Source organism: Pseudonaja textilis, chromosome 11, assembly GCF_049901715.1.
Source record: "Pseudonaja textilis isolate UNSWEBS1 chromosome 11, rPseTex1.2, whole genome shotgun sequence".
Taxonomy (NCBI): Eukaryota; Metazoa; Chordata; class Lepidosauria; order Squamata; family Elapidae; genus Pseudonaja; species Pseudonaja textilis.
This window is the reverse complement of record NC_142000.1, coordinates 10,168,150-10,186,353: the sequence shown is the minus strand read 5'-3', so window position 1 is coordinate 10,186,353 and position 18,204 is coordinate 10,168,150. Positions and strand designations below refer to the sequence as shown.

General features: G+C 40.5%; 1 protein-coding gene across 3 annotated transcripts in view; it reads left to right on the top strand.

Annotated features, from left to right (window-relative positions):
• The first annotated feature begins 3,084 nt into the window (after positions 1-3,084).
• CDH8 (cadherin 8) overlaps positions 3,085-18,204 on the top strand; it is a 197,943-nt gene continuing 182,823 nt past the window's right edge. The window contains exons 1-2 of one of the 3 annotated variants that reach the window (XM_087940575.1): positions 3,094-3,139; positions 4,867-4,925. The gene's annotated coding sequence lies outside the window, so the exon portion shown is untranslated. Of the gene's footprint in view, positions 3,140-4,821; positions 4,926-18,204 lie in introns of those variants that run through there. The other 2 variants (XM_087940576.1, XM_026714112.2) reach the window with 2 other exon arrangements.

The window sequence follows — 18,204 nt, the reverse complement described above, 5'->3', positions numbered from 1 at the left end:
GAATTGCATTGCTTCATGTCTCAGCAGGTGACAGAACTTCGTTATTGGAAGTGGGATGTGCTTTCTTAGTACTTGAATGGGGCTCATGAAATGGTATTCATTGATCCAAAAATAAAGCATGAATATATGAGTAAGAGTAATACCCACATAGGTGTATGATTATTTGAATGTTTGTGCTTTCTCTATCTCCTTTTGCAAGTGGTTATGAAGAAGGAGAGGAGGAAGAAGGGAAGATACTGAGGGAAAATGTTATACTGGCTTTACCAGCAGAAGGGAAAACCTCCTCAGAGCACCAATGTTGTTACCTAGTTTGGCTAATGAAATGCCTGCAAGAAAACAACCAAGCTCAGGGACCTCATATTTCAACCCTGAGCTACAAATATTATCCTTTATGGGAAAAGTAGCCCAACAACCCTCATGAAAAGATGGAACTCACTGAAATTAAATGGCCAGGGTTTTTTGGGGTGTGTGTGGGGGGAAGAGTCACTTAAAAATAAACAGCGTTTACTAAAGAGAACTTTCAGCTTATCGGACATGGAATTCTTCTGAGTAAGAAGACGACACCAGTACCACTTTCAGTAGAAACCAGATTCATCCTATGGTCTTGCTTGGAGCTGAAAACTGAGTTTTTGACCAAGATCTGAATGTTGCCCACTCATTCTGAAAATCCTATCTAAAACTTTCACCCTTCATCTTTCTCCTGTAAGTGAAGGAAGATGATTACATGCCATCCAGTTCCTGTGGACTCTTTGAGAGTCTATCCGTGATGTTCTGCCTCTCATCTCCATCACCACTGAAGCTGAGTCTATCCATCTTGCTATGGATCATCCTCTTCTCTTTCCTTCCTTCTTGCCCAGCATTAAGAGCCTTCCCCAGAGATCCAAGTCTCCAAGGTGGGACAATTAGAGTTGGTCATTTGTGGCTCAGGGGAGATGTCTGGGTTGATCTGTTCAATGACCCATTGGTTTGTCTATGGAAATTCTCAGTCATCCAGGTTATGGTTGTCCCAAAGGTGTTCTCCCCCCGCCCCCCCCCTGCAAAAAAAAGCAGATGGAATTTGTTTTTTTCTTTGAGGACATGTGGCTTCTCACCCAAGAAGCTTCTTGGATGAGAAACGTCCCCAAGGGAAAATAAAGTCCAGTTGCCCTTTGAAAAATCACCTTTAGGATCCATCGGTTTGTTTTCTTGGCTGTGCACCGCCTTCTCAAGAATCTTCTCAAAATTTAAAATTCAAAAGCGAATGAACCCAGGTGAGGTCCTCTGAACTTGCTTGGTTTCTGCAGGCGTTTCATTACCCTAACCAAGTAACATCTTCAGGGCAATAGTGAAGAAAGCTCTCCTCCTTGCCCAATGCCCTACTCTTGTTCTCAACTCCTTCTCTCTCTCCCTCTCCCTCTTTCTTTCTCCCTCCCTCTCTTTGCCTCTTTCTTTCTCTCTTTCTTCCTCCCTTTTTCTTTCCCTCTCTCTTTCTCTCTCTCTCTCTTTCTCTCTTTCCCTCTCTTTCTTTCTCTCTCTCTTTCTCCCTCCCTCTCTCTTTTCCTCTCTTTCTCCCTCCCTCTTTCTTTCCTTCCCTCTTTCTCTCTCTCTTTCTCCCTCCCTCTCTTTCCCTCTCTCTCTTTCTCCCTCCCTTTCTCTCTTTCCCCCTCTCTCTTTCTCCTCCCTCTCTCTTTCCTTCTCTCTTTCTTCTCTCTCTCTTTCTCCCTCCCCTCTTTCCCTCTCTTTCTTTCTCTCTCTCTTTCTTCCTCCCTCTCTCTTTCCCCCTCTTTCTTTCTCTCTCTCCCACTCTCCCCCCAAACTCTCCGCACGGCGTTCCCAAGGAAGGGGATTCCCAGCAGGCATTCCAGCAGACAGAATTCGCCGCGCGACAGAGAGAGAGAAAAAGAAAGAACTCTGCAAATCGCGGCTTTCTGGCAATAAGAGGGGGGTGGTAGTGGTGGAATGTCTTTAAACACAAACCAACACCCCCCACCCCCACCCCCATCATAAAGGCTAGAAAGTTGAGCGCTAGCTAGCCTGGGCGGAGAAGCGGGAGGGTGTGCGGGAAACCCCCCCCTCCACCCACCCCGTCTCCTTCCTCCGTCCTCCCCCGGCCCCCTCCTCACTTTCTCTCCAGCACAGGCCTTTTAGACCGGCCTCCCAAGGCGGCCGAATCCGAAGTGCCGGGGGAGAAAAAAGAGGAGGAGGAGGAGGAGGAGGAGGAGGCGTCTCACTCATCATTCCCTCGCTCACTTTTCCCACCTCGCGCTTCCTTTTCGGCGGGCAGGAGGGGCGTCGGGCGCGAGCGTCGGGGGGAGCGCGCGCGCGCGCGGGCGGGCGAGCGGGGGGCTGAGGGAAGGGAAGGGAGGCGGGCGGGGAGGGAGGGGGAGCGCGCGCGGAGCCCGTCGGCGTCTGAATGAGCGGATTTATTTCGGAATCTCCCTCCCTCCCTCCCTCCCTCCCGCTCGCGTCGCCGGAGATGGGCTTTGGCAGCCGCGCTCGCTGCTGTTGCTGTTGCCGCTGCACCCGCCGCCGCCGCCGGAAAGCCTCGCACCGACAGACGAAGCCCCGGCATTGAAAAGAAAAGAAAAAAGAGAGAGAGAGAGAAGGAGAGAAGGAGAGAGAGAGAAGGAGAGAGAGAAGGAGAGGGGGGTTCGAAGCCCCAACTCCGCCGCCCTTTGGCCCCGAAAGAGAGAGAGGGAGCCCCGACACAGCCTCCCGGCGGAGGAACCCTCCGAAAGTGAAGCCAGCGACCCAGCGACCCTCCCGGGACAGGACAGGAAAGCGAGGCGGCTCAAAGGGGCTGCCTGAAGAGCAACACTTGCCGCCCCGCAACCCGACAGCCGACGCCAAGAGGCGGGGGGGCTCGCCGGCGGCGGGCGGGCGCTCGAGCAAGCTCGCCCGGACCGGGCGGCCACCCACCGCTCGCCCTCTCTCGTTTGACCGAAGGCAAGGCGGACGCCGCCGGACACGTCTTCCCTCACCTTGGTCCGAGGTTTTTGGGAAGCGCACCGGCTTCTCCGGGCTTGAGCCGCCGTCTTTCTTTCTCTCCTCTCCCCCCACCTGCCCCCCCGGCCACCCCGAAGTGGTGGGACTTCGCCAAACGGGTTTTTTTTCTTCCTTCTTCTTCTTCTTTCCTCTCCTTCGAGCCGGAAACAACCCCGTAAGTCCTGCTTTGGAGCATGATTATTATGAGTATCATCCTCCTCCTCCTCCTCATCATATCCTCCTCATCCTCATCCTCCTCCCCCCCCGCATCAGAAGTGGCACCTTTCTCCCTGCCCGAGGAAGGTTCTCACGTCAGAAGAAGGGGGTGTGTGTGTGTGTGTGTGTGTGTGTGGAAGGACTGTTGTGTGTGTGTGTGTGTGTGAGAGAGAGGGGGTGTTGTTGTTGCGGGGGTGGTGATGGCTCCGTCGGGTTGGAAGGCAAAAAAAAAGTGTGTCTAACTCCGACCGTTCAGCTACGAATTTTTTTTTTCCCTGCCTCCTTCCTGGCTCTGCCGTTCCTGGAGAGGAGGGAGAAACGGCGGAAGGTGCCAGTTTTGTGGTGCGAGGTGCACTTATTGAAGGGGGGGGGGGGGGGGGCTTGGGTTTTCAAGCTCTAGCGCACTAGCTTCTCCATCTTCCTCTTCTTACCCCCCCTCCCCTTCCTTATTTTCCACCTAGCTGGAAGATAGGCTTACAGTCAGATTTTGAAAGACATTGAAATTAAACCCCCTTCCCCTTTACACACACATACACACACACAAACACACACACTCCCATAGAAAAAGAATGAAAAAGGGAAAAAAAGAAGAAGAAGGGGAAGGAAGCCATCAGTTCACCAGACCCATATATGATAGAAGAGGAAGGTGCAATGGATGGAAAGAGAGGGATCCTTCCTCTTTTTTCAAAATAGCAACATCTCCTGGACCACTCTGAAGGAGGAATCATAGAATCGTAGGGTTGGAGGTCTTCTAGTCCAACCCCCCCACCCAAGGCAGGAGTCCTCATCCCATCTTTGACAAATGAATGTCCAATCTTTTCTTCAAAGCCTCCAGTGATGGAGCTTCCACAACTCCGGAGGAGACAAACTGTTCCCTTGCTTAAATAGTTCTCACCTTCCTGAAATTCCTCTTATTCCCAGGTTGGAACTTCTTCTAAGGAGCTTCCATCCATTCCTTGCTTCTTGCCCAGGAGAACCAGAACTAGCTGTCCAGTCTCCTCCCGGTTTCCCAAACCAGGCAGTGTTTGAGTTATGCAATAGAGGGCATCCCTGCAGAAAACAGTCCTCTTATCTACAAGTTGTTTCTCTCCTCCTCTATTTATTCCCTCTATTTGTCCTGCTTCAGAAGCAGAGCAGCTTAATGCAAAACGAAACTTGCCGGAATCACCTTAGCTCCGGTCTCATATTAGTGGCATCTTTGCCAAACAGAGCAAGCTCAGTAGACATTCAAAGGCAGTTCTTCTTCATCTGTCTCTTCCTTTCCAACCCACCACCACCACCACCACTACCACCTTCAGCATTTCATTCTGAATCGAGGAAGGGTCAGGGCTTGGAAGAATAATATGTTCTTTTGCATTTCTGCTTAAATCTCACAGCTTCTGGAGGTAACATCCCCATCAAGCTGTCAGTCTTCCCTGCAGAGTACAGTGAGCCATAGCAGAACATTTTGTTCAGCTGGGGAGTGGGGGGTGGGGGGGAGGAAGCAAATCAGATGAAGGCTCGGAGGCTAGGGAGGGCTGCCTGCAGATCTGCCCTTTCCTGTGGGTGACATGGTGATGGTGAAAGACTATGTAGGAAAAAATAGTGGACTGACAGCATTAGTAAATGCTTGTGGAGCGACAGCATTAGTTAAATGCAGATTCCATGGTGATTTGAAGCTTACAGCTTCTATCTTAACTTGAACAGCTTGAAGAGCGAACAAGATGGAACCATTCCAAAGACAAATGAAATACGGATGCCAACAGGTACCAAACTCTTAAGTCTAAACCCCATTTTTAAAATTCCCTTTCCCTTGGCTAGAGAAATACCTGTGATGCATGGTTAGCTTGAAAACTATTGATCCTTCAGAAGGGCCAAGAGGTCAAGAGAGACTGCTGATACCAGGGGATATCTCTGCTTCTTTATAAGTTGACCCCATAGTGTTAATAGCTGGTGGTCTCAAAGCTTAACTGTCTTTGCATAAACAGAAATCTTATCGTCTGTCCACTTCAGTTGCAAGGAAACAGTGTGAGAGTTAATGGAGTTATGCCAAACCTTTTCAAGTTCATTCACTCTTTTTTTTAAAAAAAAAAGCCCAAAGAAATGTATTGGGGATGGAATAAGGTACTTTGTTTTAACAAATGGATTGGGTTTTCTGAAAGCCTGTTTCCCTTGGCATTGTTGCAACTTCTTTGGAAGTAGACTTGAATAGAACTGCCCTATGTGAGGCTTTGTGAAGAGGTAAGGAATCCAGCAAGGATTCTTTGCAAATTAAAATTGAAAATATGGACAACGGGAATGCTTTTTGCAGAAATACAAGTTTGCTTAAAGTATCCAAGCCAGAATGATCCAACTGTAAATGGTATCAGTTATGAGGCTGGTTAGAAAAGCTGTAGTATGTTAAGGAATGAAAGCTGAAGATTATGATAGTGTTGTGCTGCAATGGCACTAAAGCATCACTCATTATCACTAAATGAAAACACTATCAATAAATATGCATAAATCAATCTGTGCTTATCATAACTGTTGTGTAAGCTTTTTGCTGACCACTTTGGCTTTAACAAAATGAGAAGGGGAGAAAAAAAAAATCATGTGGAGGAAACAAAGGGTAGCTATGAAGTAGTTTAATCTTTGCATACCTGTCTTCATCTATGCAGACCCAATATCAGACAGCAGAGTCTTCCCCATGAAACGCGGCTGATTTTGCTCTTCCTTTTGAAATATTGTTCTTTATAATTTTCATCCTCTCTCAAGCTTAAAGTATAGGATGCATCATATCATAGGTAACCATGATCAGACAAGTACTTGGTTGAAACTTAGGGAGGGACCAGTTCAGGTAGGAAATAAATAGCAGCCATCGGTTGTCATCAACGGTGTGTGTGTGTGTGTGTGTCTGTGTGTGTGTAATATATATATATGTTTCCACTACATGGAATCAGTTGACTCCTCAAAAGACGTTAGAAGGCAAATGTGCATTTTAAATCAAAGGTCAGAGTTCTTGACAAATAACAGTTTAAATAAATCTCTCCAGCTAACTTTCTATCTGCTGCATACAATCCACAATTTTTTTTCTGTTTCCCTTAAAAAAAGAATCTTTCCCTAACATCCTGGCAGGGAACTCTGCTAATCATAACCTATAAAGAATAAGAACCAGGCTTATTTGGATTTTGCTTTTAGCTGTAATTAAAAGGTTGCCAAAGTAGTTCCAGTTCAGTCTAGATCTATTTTCAGTTTGGTTCGGGTTTATATCCATATAAAATAGCCCCAACTGTATTTTATCACTGCAGTGGATAGAACTGTCAACATTATTGGCTTTTTATATAAAATTGTTCTCTGCAAGTTTTATTTATTTGGAGAAAGTAAGTAAAGATGTAAAGAGCTTGATATTTTTTTTCCAGCCATATGGGTGTATAAGAACACTTGTATGCACTAACATTTTTGTCTAGATGCTATTGATACCCTTTTCTGGGAAAAAAAAAATAGATCCAGGCATTTTAATCACCTGGTTTCCCAGGTACATTTATTGTCGACAGATTAAATTAAACTTTAACATAAACAAGTTGAAAGATTTCTGAGAATTATATTTGTCCCATCAGAGTCTTTCAGTTGGACATCTTTGACCACTGGAGAAATGCTTTTATATTAATGGTCAAATCTAGCATGGATAGTCATACATAACATAATTTTAATGGGGAAAAATACAATGTTGGTCAACCAAGATGTTGTCATGATGAGAGATAAAGTCAACAAGGGAAAGGAAATCCATAACAAGGGGATGCTTTCAACGGAGTTGAGGAGATTGAAAACTGTTGCTGACACTACCTACATGAATGCTTTGTTTTACAACATACCTGCACTGAAGTAGGAAACAAAACTCAGGCTGACCTTTAAGGATGACAGTTACCTACAGAATGGAGATTGTGAAACTCAGGTTTTACCTTTATTTATTTTTTGTTATTGAACTCCCTTACTTACATCAAATAGATGGCCTGGCGTTGATAGTGCTCTAGTCTTGCTATTTAATGTTGCAGATTTTTAAGCACAGAGATTTAATGAATGAATGGATGAAAGAATGAATGAATGGAATGCGAAGAAATATAACTTGTGTTCCTCGTAATGTAGTTATGTTTTCGCTTTGATCTTGAATAGTTCAGAAAGACCAGTAGTAGAAGTTGAGTGATATCAGTTTGTGTTTATGGAGAATCAAATTTAATAGTGACTCTAGAGCTCTCTAATCCTACGTAAGAGAAATATACATACTTATAACTTCTTTAAATACTTTGTTTTAAGTACTTTGTTTAAAATGATTTTTACATTTAGTTTACAGACAGTAGAATTTTTGACACACATTTGCACCCTTTATTATTATCTATCAATAGAGTAATTTATGCTATATTTTACTATAGAGAGTTTCTGCCAAGTTGGCACTCTACTTTCTTCATTTGATTTGATTTTCATTTGATTTCTTAGGTTGTATATGTTGTAGACTACTAGGTATTGAATAAGTGTACTGGTAACTATATAAGGGGTTGTAAAGTTTTGAGCTGTTAAATTATCAGAATTTTATATGGTAATGAACTCTATATACCAATAGAAACAGCAGAACAAATTCTGAGAATGGGACTTGATTAAAAAGTGTTTGGAAGAAGGAATAACATTTCTGTTAAACTATGGATACCTAAAAGTTAATTTATATAGTTCTCCTTGCCCTACTTTAGCATGGATTTTTGGTTACTATTTTGTCAATTGATTTATTGTAGGGATTTGAATTTTTTTCAGAGAAAAACTCTGACTCAAATTGGGTTGGAGTTTGTTGCTTGTGTTCAGGAATCCAATAATTAAATTTCTAGTGCTTAAATTTAATTCTTGGGAAATAACTGGTGTTCATATTTAACTGGACTGATCTGATTCTCTTTCTTTATTTTTGCCACTGGTGAGTGAGTATTTCTATGTTATATCAGCAGCAAGAATATAGAAGAGTTACTTGCACCAAAAGATAGGCATATGCCTCCGAGAAAAATAACAGCAGATTATGAGGGCAAAGAGGCTTTTTTTTAACCACTTTGCAATTTCTGTAATTTGAAAAGCCAATGCATGCAGGACATTGATAGTATTAGACAACATTAAATACAGTAAGTATTTAAAAGCCACGTATGGCATATCTGTTTTACAGATCGCATTCTGCTCAAAGGTATTTTGTTTTTGTTTTTTAAAGGAATCAATGTTCATTGTTCTTTACATTTTCATGCTGAACAGTTGAGATTTAGGATGTGACTGGAAGGTCACCCGAACTGTAGAATTTGACTTCAAGAGATGTGATGAAGATACACACACACACACACACACACACATACACATAAAGAGGGTCAGAGGGAGAAACTAGTTAAAGGTCTTTCATCTATGATATAAATCTTTTCAGATCTCTCTCTCTCTCTTTGTGTGTGTGTGTGTATGTGTGTGTGTGTTCAGTTTTCTCTCAATGAACCCAATTAACCTTTTCTGGAACCCTATATATATAACAGATTTTGCAGAAATATGTATGTTTGAACACAAACACAATCTTCGTTTCTCGAAGCAACAATACAAAAAGTTGGTATATTTCTACACCAGCCTGTTTGTCTTGTCTCTGCAATATCAGCCTCAGTACTTTTCTAAAGGTCTGTTTCTAATCTGTATATTTAACACAGTTGGACAGGAAAGTTGTCCATCTCAAACAGTAGAATGTATTCTTTTAATACAACTAGTTTAAAAGGCTTATAGGTCTTCAAAACTGGTCGTTCATTTCTTCTTGATCTATGGCAAAATCTGAAATAACCCTAAGGGAAGCTGAGGTGCTTCTTCAGAGTAATGCAGTGATAAACTATTTATTATGGATAATCTGCAATGTGTCTTGGTCTTAAAGAGTGCTGAATTGTCAACCATCATCTGTTTGGACTTTTCAGCAAATAAAATTCCAGTTTCACTCATGTTAGTTTTGCAGAATCTCCTCAGTAGAGAAGAGGCACAACGTAGTGACTGAAAGCTTCTCATTTTCTTCACTGAGCTTAGCATATCCACTTTCTAGCTTTCTCCATTTAAAATGACACATTTGTTTGGCACAATATGCTTCTGATCACGTCAAGCCTAGATGAGAGGGAGCAGAGATTGCTATATATCTTGTTGTATTACTTTATGGAGAATGACGATGTTTGTATGGCCACAAAATAGGAATGCAATCATTGAATAAGGAATCAAAAGAAGGGGAAAACAAAGAGCTTAGCTGGATTCAGTCCATTTCAGACATTATTCAAGTGAAGAAGCCTTTCTTTGGCTTGGCATAGTCTAGAAATAATACCTATGTTTTCTTACTAGCACTGGCAATGCTAGTTAGGAAATGGTAGAAGTTGTGGTCCAATACATTTGGAAATGCTATTATGAGGAAAGCTGGTGAAATGTACTATATGCATTAATTTGAAGCATAAAATATCAGTCTGACAATTTTATATTTTGCTGCCACCACGGAGTTGTTATCACTGCGGGACCTGCTTTAAATATATAGTTATAAGCATGAGCATGCTCACAACACTGTCTGGCTAGCGATAGAATGTATGAGCTGACTACATATAAAAGCACTATGGCCTGAGATACTGTAAGGTCCCCACATTAGATTTATAGTGGTAAATTCATACAGTTTGTCACTAGATATTACAGCAAGGCAATTGGCTGATGTTTACTGATGACAGGAAGTTAACTTTTTTTTTGCTTATGGGCCACTGACTGTGCGAGACAAAAGAACCTAGCTGGTCTTACATTTCTAGTTGAGGTGGCATAATTTGCTGCAAAACCAAATTAAAATTATTTAATGATTTAATTTAATTTTAATTATTGATTTAGTTGCCACACAACTCCAGAATGACTCTGATCAGCTCATCATATGTAGTAACAGAATAAAACACAATTATTTGGAACAAATAAACCTGTACAAAAGTTAAAAAAAGTACTTGGGATAAAAAAATAACTAATAAGTGTTGTTTTCAGCAGCTCATATAAGGTTTGTATGCCAGAAACAGTTTGCAGAACAGAAATAATTGTTTTAGGGGGCACTTTGCACAAGGGGCACTGTTTCCACTTGCTCCAAATATTCACATATTTTAAAAGCAGTGGTTTTCTGAGTGAAGCAGAGATGATGAGGGGATGGTATTTCAAACCTTGCATTGCATATGGACCTATCAGTAATAGCTGTTGTCTATAACTTTTTAATGGTAAACATCATTAAGTAGGATATTACCACCATACAATTGATTGCTATTCTTCTGATTTTGTGATTCAGGTGGAGTAGCAATAACATTTAGATTTATATACTGCTTCATAGTGGTTTACAGCCCTCTCTAAGCAGTTTACAGAGTCAGCATATTGCCCCCAAACAATCTGGGTCCATGTTTACCAACCTCAAAAGGATGGAAGGCTGAGTCAATCCTGAGCCAGTCAGGATTGAACTGGCAGTCAACAGAGTTAGCCTGCAACACTGCATTCTAACCACTGTGCCATCACAAATGCATATTTTTGCCAGTTACACATAAAAATGTGTAATGCATTTTTTTTCATCAGTTACATTAAAAGATCTCGTTAAAATGAAAGGAATATGTGGATTAATTTTGGATCAGAAAACAGGAACATGTTAATTTTCCTGCTATTTTGATATTAAAAGGCAATCAACCAGAATGCCACTTTTAATATGCATGGGTGATCATCAACTCCTCCTCCTCCTCCAACTCACAACCATTATGTGTGGTTGATGGAGCACATAGAAATTAGACTATTTGGGGGTTTTATTTTACAAAGTGGGCCATTACAACTTCAGTGACAACAAATTATAAAGATGATAGAATTGCTATGATTAGTTGAATATTCAGATTAAAACTATCCTCAATGAGTGCAGTGGTAATTCTTTGATGTAGTAAACCAATCACGGGTGGAAAACTTTTGACTCTCAGGATATGGGAGCCATCAATACATTTCTGTAGTCTGTAGAACCTCTGCAATTTCCCAGAATTAATAGCATGGTTTTCTGACACAAAAACACATTATGCACAAAAATTGCACTTAGGTTGAAATCTACATTCACAGACTTTTTTTTAAAAAAATAATCAACTTCCAAACTCTTCCTACACCTCTGGAGAGAATATATAAAGTTTGAATTTGTATACTTCCAAAAGTATCCTCAGTCTCCTTCTTCTCCCGTAAATTATTAATTACAGGTAGATCTTGGTTAATAATAATAATTGGGACCAAAGTTTATGTTGCTAAGCAACATGGTTCTAAAGCTCACCAATGCATGACTGCGCTGCTTATTGGCAATATTTCTGACATTTCCATTGTCATTAAGTAAATCCTGCCCTGTCATTAAGCGTGACATCACATAGTCATCCTATACATCCTTCTGCTGTCTTCCCCATTGCTTTTGTTCATCAATAGTGAAGCCAGCAATGAAGATTGCAGATGGCGATCACATGACCTCAAGGTAGCTGTTGTAACTAGAATTGGTGGAAAGATCAATGCTGTCATAAGTTCAAATAGTTACTGAAAAAGGGGCTGTTAAGGAAGAAATACCTCTATGGATTTTACATCTGCTTGGGATTAATTGGCAGACAGCATGAAGGGAAAAACAAACACTATTATTGAGTTTATCAATGTCTCTATATAATAACCAATGTCCCAATGGTGGGATCTTTATGTAAGTGCAGTTTCTCCAAAATTATCATTACAGGTGGAGACACATGAGCATCGAAAGGTTGAAAAACCAGTATAAGTCCTCATCCATGCAAAACACTGTTTTCGAAGGTGAACTTATGAAGGACATTTTTTAAAAAAATCCACAGCTAAAAATAGAGTATTACTGCTTCCGGTAGCATTTTTTTTGATGAATAAATTCTTTTATGTCTGTCCTTTATGACATTAAGCACTTGAGATAATCCATTTCCCTTAGTAATGGCTCACTTTATCATAGTAAGTAGGGCCCATTTTTAGCGTTGCAGTCAGAGATGGGAAAAATAACACTTTGTTGAATGAGTAGTTTAGATAAATATTGCGCCTTTATTTTTTGCATGCACATAAACTTCCTTTCCAAACATATTTTTCTCCTCATTTAGTAGATGGCTTCATACATAATATATTCTTCAAAGGACACTTGAAAGTAAAAGAACTGAGAAATAAAATAGGAACTGGAAGGTTTTTTTTTCTTTCCCCACACCATGCTGGGAAAGAGAAAAAATAAAACAAGCAGAAACTTGTAACCTATCAAGCTGAACGCAGACCACCCAGCCATGCCCTGTGCTTTACTAGAGCTTGACAGCTCCTGAATTTGAAGTCCCAAGAGTGTGACAAAGCCCGGAATATCTCAAGCCACTTGAGGCCATAAATGGCTGACTGCCTATGTTGAGTTCTGGTGCATCACGACTCTCCTCTGAGCTAGCAAACTGCCCATGTCCCTCCCAGCCTTAGGTTATCCTGATCCGCATGGATAAAAAGTCAGTGTTTTAATTTTAAAAAATGCTGAACATCTTTGAGAAAATGAAATTGCTTTTGTATTCACCGAACTTGGCAAAGGCAACATCTATTGCTGGCACATTTCAAAGTTAAAAAATGTAGGTGTCCAGTTTGAGGGATCCCTGATCCTCTCTAAGTTTGGTTGATTTCTTGCAAACATTTCATTACCCAACTAGGTGATATCATCAGTTGTAACAGCACAGGTGATATTACCTAGTTTGGGTAACAAAACATCTGCAAGAAAACAACCAAGCTTAGAGAGCACCAACTCTGAGCTATAAATATTTTTCTCTATCAATGTCCAATTTTTTTTCAAGGGGCTGGATGAGTAGTGAAGAGTCTAAAGTCCGCTGAGAATATCAATGTTGTCTTTGTGGATTACCAGTAATTTCATTTTATAAACATGTATGGTTACTTATATTTTGTTTAGAAAAAATGTTAGGCCTTTTACCTGTTTAACAGTTATGGACAGCTTGCAAAGATGTAGCAACATTATTAAAAAGGAAAAAAAATCATATGTACACTCATATAATAAATACTCAACATTAAAAAATACAGCATTTAAAACCCTGCACCAATAAGTAAGACTTTAGTTTCTTCCTAAATTATAACAAAGAAGAGAATTTTCTTGGCAATTTGTTCCATAAAAATATCCCTGCCTCAGAGAAAGAAGACATAACTTAAAGGTGTCAAACTTATTATTGGGAAGACTTGCAACCGATCATGCCACTGATGGCCTAAGTACAGTGGTGGGATTCAAGTAATTTAACAACTGGTTCTCTGCTCTAATGACTGGCTGAGGGGGAGTGGCCATGGTGGGCATGGCCAGGGGGTATGACAAACTGCACTTGGCCTCCTGCACCCCACTGGGAGCAAAAATGGGACAGGGGATATGCTGTACCTCCCCGCACCCCGTTTTGGGTCTAGCAGGCTTTCCTGCACTTACCTGTGAGCCAAAATGGAGGGCGTGGGGACTCCTGGGAGGGGTGTGGCATGGCCAGTCAGCAATTTAACAAGCTGAAGTGGTGCGGTTGAACCGGTTGAATCCCACCACTGCCTAAGCATATAGAGGAATTAAAAGGGAGAATGTATTCCTGTAAATAACTTGTATGAAAGCCATCTGAAGATTTATATATCATTATGGGCAATTTACATTAGACTTGGACAATAACTGGCAGCCAATGAACTGGTTTCTGTATATGAGTTATGCAAGACACGATTCCACATTCACACATTTGGGACTATTTTCAAGGGCTGACTCACAAAGAGTACATCACAATCCAGTCTTACCATTATCAATTCATGAATCACTAGCTCACTTTTTCCACTTTCTGAGTAAACCTTTCCTGTACCTGATGATACCTAACTGTCCAGTACGAATATTGTGTCCAGGAGAACTTGAGAGCTGTAATCTTGATTCTTCAGGGAGAGTGCAGTTCCATCCAGCACAGTTGTCTCTCTTAGAAACACTATCAACTCTGTCTTATCTTACGTGATTTTTCCACTTCTGAATGTTATACATATTTGTTTTCCTCTTAATGGTGAAAAAGTTAAGGAAGGAAAGCTTTGCAAATTTACTTAATCTTCACTGCATTCCCCAATATGTGACAATTGGAAGTTTGGAATTGCAATTTAAATCTCATGTCCCTGCCCCCTCATTATTTGGAAAAACCAAAATGCCTTTCTACTTTTCAGATCAAATGTTGTGTTGCGTTTTGTGTGTTGAGAGAGTAGGGAAACGGAGTGGGAGGGAGGAAGAGAGAGAACACAAAACAGAATTCTTTCAGTGTGGTTCATCCTATATAACCCCCTCAAAAGATAGTTACGTTTAAATGTGCCAAAGTTTTTTTTTTAAAAAAACCACTTATTTAGGAATATGCCAATAATTTCTGACATAGGGTTCTACTTGGTGTCTTCCTTTCTCTGATTTGTACCCAAGAACAATATTGCCCTTATTTTTGCAGTCCCCCCAAACAATTAACAATTGGGGAAAATATTTTTGGGAAATGTGTCATCTGGTCATGATACGTTTGGCTGTGGGTATGTTTGCTCTCATTGTAAATTATCACTCCATTGTGTGATCAGTTCAAAAGCAACAAGAATAGGAAAAAGAAGGAAAATTTTAAAAACATACAGTGAGGTTTTCAGTTGTGGGACTCCTTTCACTGAACAAATAACATGGCTAGGTAAAATTAATTAATACATCATCTATCCATCTATCCATCTATCCATTCATCTACCATTATTCTTATCAATAGCAATTTTGTTTCAACTTGAAAACGCACTCAACTCTTTTGGATTGGGATGGTTTTTGCTTTGATTGTCAATAATCCAGAAATTTCAATTATTTCTGGTATTCTAGCACATACATGTATAAAACATAAATGGTAATAATGGTGATAAAAGGGACTTTTTTCTCAAACCTCATCCAGTTTTGTAAAAGTTCATCTTCTCCTTTTCTGGAGCTGTGCCCAAAAGGAGAAATATGGCTTCAGGTTATAAAAGACGTAAAGATGGCCTGACTGATATATTATTTTTCTCCCCACATTAGATTGCCGTTGATTTGAATTGTGAAACAGTTTTGCCTTGGAGAGCTCGTGTTCATTTTGAATAGGTATCTTGAAATATTTTGTTTGGTGCTTTGAAGTTGGGTTATGACTACAATACCCAGAATTCTGAGGTAGTGTGGCCAAAAAGACTATACTGAATTGGCATTCTGAGTGTTATAGTCCTGACACAACTGGAAGGTAACAGATTGAAGAACTTGATTTTTAGATCCTTGCAATGAACAAAGATAATAAGCAACAGGGGGCATAGTTTGAATAAAGTCAAGAAGTGAGTAGTGCAATAAGCTCATGTAATTACCGAGAGAAAGCACTCAGGTTCTTCCATTAAGGAAACTACTGAAAACATTTAAAGTTTTGCATTTGTGTATGCATCAAATTAGCAGGCTTAATGCTGGATGGCTGCAATGAACAAGAACTATTCATTTCATCGCTCCTTAGTGTGTGTTTCTAATCTGTTCTGCCCTGGTATAAACTGCCTGCACTGTTAGAAAAAGAAGACTGGTCCAAAATCTTAAAGGGGAAGAAGGGAGGAAGTGAGGGAGGGAAAGGGGAAGGAAGGGAAGGAACGGGAAGGGAAGGGAAGGGAAGGGGAAAGGAGGGAAGGAAAGGGAAAGGAAAGGAGAAGGAAGGGAAGGAGAAGGGGGAAGGAAGGGGAGGGGAAGGGAAAGAAAGGGAAAAGAAAAGGAAAAGGAGAAGGGAGGAGAGGAAAGGGGAAAGGAGGGAAGGAAAGTGAAGGGAAAGAAAGGAAAGGAGAAAGGAGAAAGGAAAGGAAAGGAAAGGAAAGGAAAGGAAAGGAAAGGAAAGGAAAGGAAAGGAAAAAGCTATGGCTCAAATGTGCTGTTAAGGATTAGGGGAAAAAAGAACGAAAGGGAGTTCGTAAGACTTTGCACAGAGCCTGTGTATGATAATTTGTAGGAAAAGAGCGAGACATTGTGACTTTATTTCAGTAGCAACTTACAGTGTCTTGCCATTAGCAGGGAACACTGTGAGTCCCCTGTTTGCTGTTTAGATCCTAACTTCTGAAGCGCCTCCATCTGTCGCACAGGAAACGATCTGCATGTCTCCTCAACCCTGAAAGGTGTAGTTTGCTCCTTTCGGAGCAAATGGTAAAATACCAACACACACACACAAAACAAACCCACCATCTCTTCCTTCACCCTTCTGTTGTTGTTGACTGGCTTGGGTACTGTCTTTAAAAACAAAAACAAAAAAACCTCGGATTGAATTGTTGCAAGGCATCCCAAATTGTCTTCCTCATTATCCTCATCCTGGGGGTAAATTCCATGGAGGAAAACTCTTGAAACAGAGGGGGTTTATTTGTCCAAAAGCCCTTTAAACCAAGAAAGAAGGTGGCACATTCATTTTTTTTCTTTTCTTTTCCTTTGCATCAGAACAGGGAGACTTTGATTTATGGACACATTTGGAATTTAGAGAACAGAGCATGAGTGTTTCCATAGATGGGGGATGGATAGGAGCTGAATATTCATATAAAGGTTGCCCTAATCTACAGGACCAGCCAGAAAAAATTCAATTTGTCAGAGGATAAACTGGTAATATTATCATCTCTCTCGATGCTATTTTCTGTGCCTGTTTACATTATCTCCAAAGAAAATGCTGGCCTAAAGCCACTCCCTATATATGCAGATATGATAAGAATGTCTATGGGTTCAAATAGCCACAAGCATTGTTGCACTTTTTTTAAAAAAAATAATAATGTTATGATTTTCCTTGTAGCAAGCCAGGTTCTTTTTTTTTTTTTTTTTCATTTAAAATAATCTTTTGGGCTCAGTGGGTGGGAAACTTGGTGAATGAGAGAATACGTGGGTCTCGGTTTATGCATTCAGTTTGATTTCCCTGAGATAACTGATTGCCAGTATCAGGAAATATCGAAAGGGTTCAAGGCAAAGAAAAGGGAAAGTGAAGATGAACAGAATTGTGAGGAACAATTAGCAAAGGGAGTCGGTATTTTTGTACTGCGTTATGTGTATGAGGCAGGAGGACAGTGAAAATGACAGGGTCCTTCCAGGATAATCTTGATACTGAGCTGTGGTAGCACAGTGGTTAGAATGTTGTACTTCAGGCTAACTCACTGCCCACTGCCGATAGTTTGATTCTCAGTGGCTCAAGGTGGACTCATTCTTCCATCCTTCCGAGATCGGTAAAATGAGGAACCAATATGCTGACTCTGTAAATAGCTTAGAGAGGGCTGTAAAGCACAATGAAGCAATATAAGTCTAAGTGCTATTGCTATAATCAAAGAACTCAGGGAGTAAAATTGGGACTATGTCCGATTTTACCTAATGAGTTGTCCAAACTTCATCTTAGAAAATGAATTCAAGGAGGGAAAAACAAGATAATAGCCATAGACCGTTGTCTTTCCTCTTTATTCCACCACTTCAAGTTTCTCTAAGTTCTCTACCTCAACATTTGATGACTGGCACCGAAATGTACATTTCACTATACTTAACTGTACTGAGGTTTGAAATGGGGTGATGTGTGACTCCTTGTGTATTTTAGATCTGTTTGATATATATTAATCATTACCTGTTCCAGAAGATACCGCATAAAGTACTTCTTTATAATAAATGAACTTGCTTCTGAAGCACTGGCAATGCCATTTTTATTAATTAGTCAATAATTTCAAGCTCTCAAGGACATGAAGATAGATTTTTAGCCTCTTAGGTAAAATATACTGTGATATGCTTAATCTTACTTTATTACTTATACTGTTGATATCCATATATTATTTAGATTTTAACTTTATCTTTCATTTATAAGACAATACATTTTCAGTCACTTAAGACTAATCTATGAATATTGAAAAAAGTAACCTAATTTTATGATGCTTGTGAATTCCCTTTTAATGATTTTGTGCTCTATTCTTTTTTCTCTCTTCTCTTATTTGTCGGTTTTCTTTCTTTTTTCACTTTTAAAAGTACTTTTTTTTTTTTTG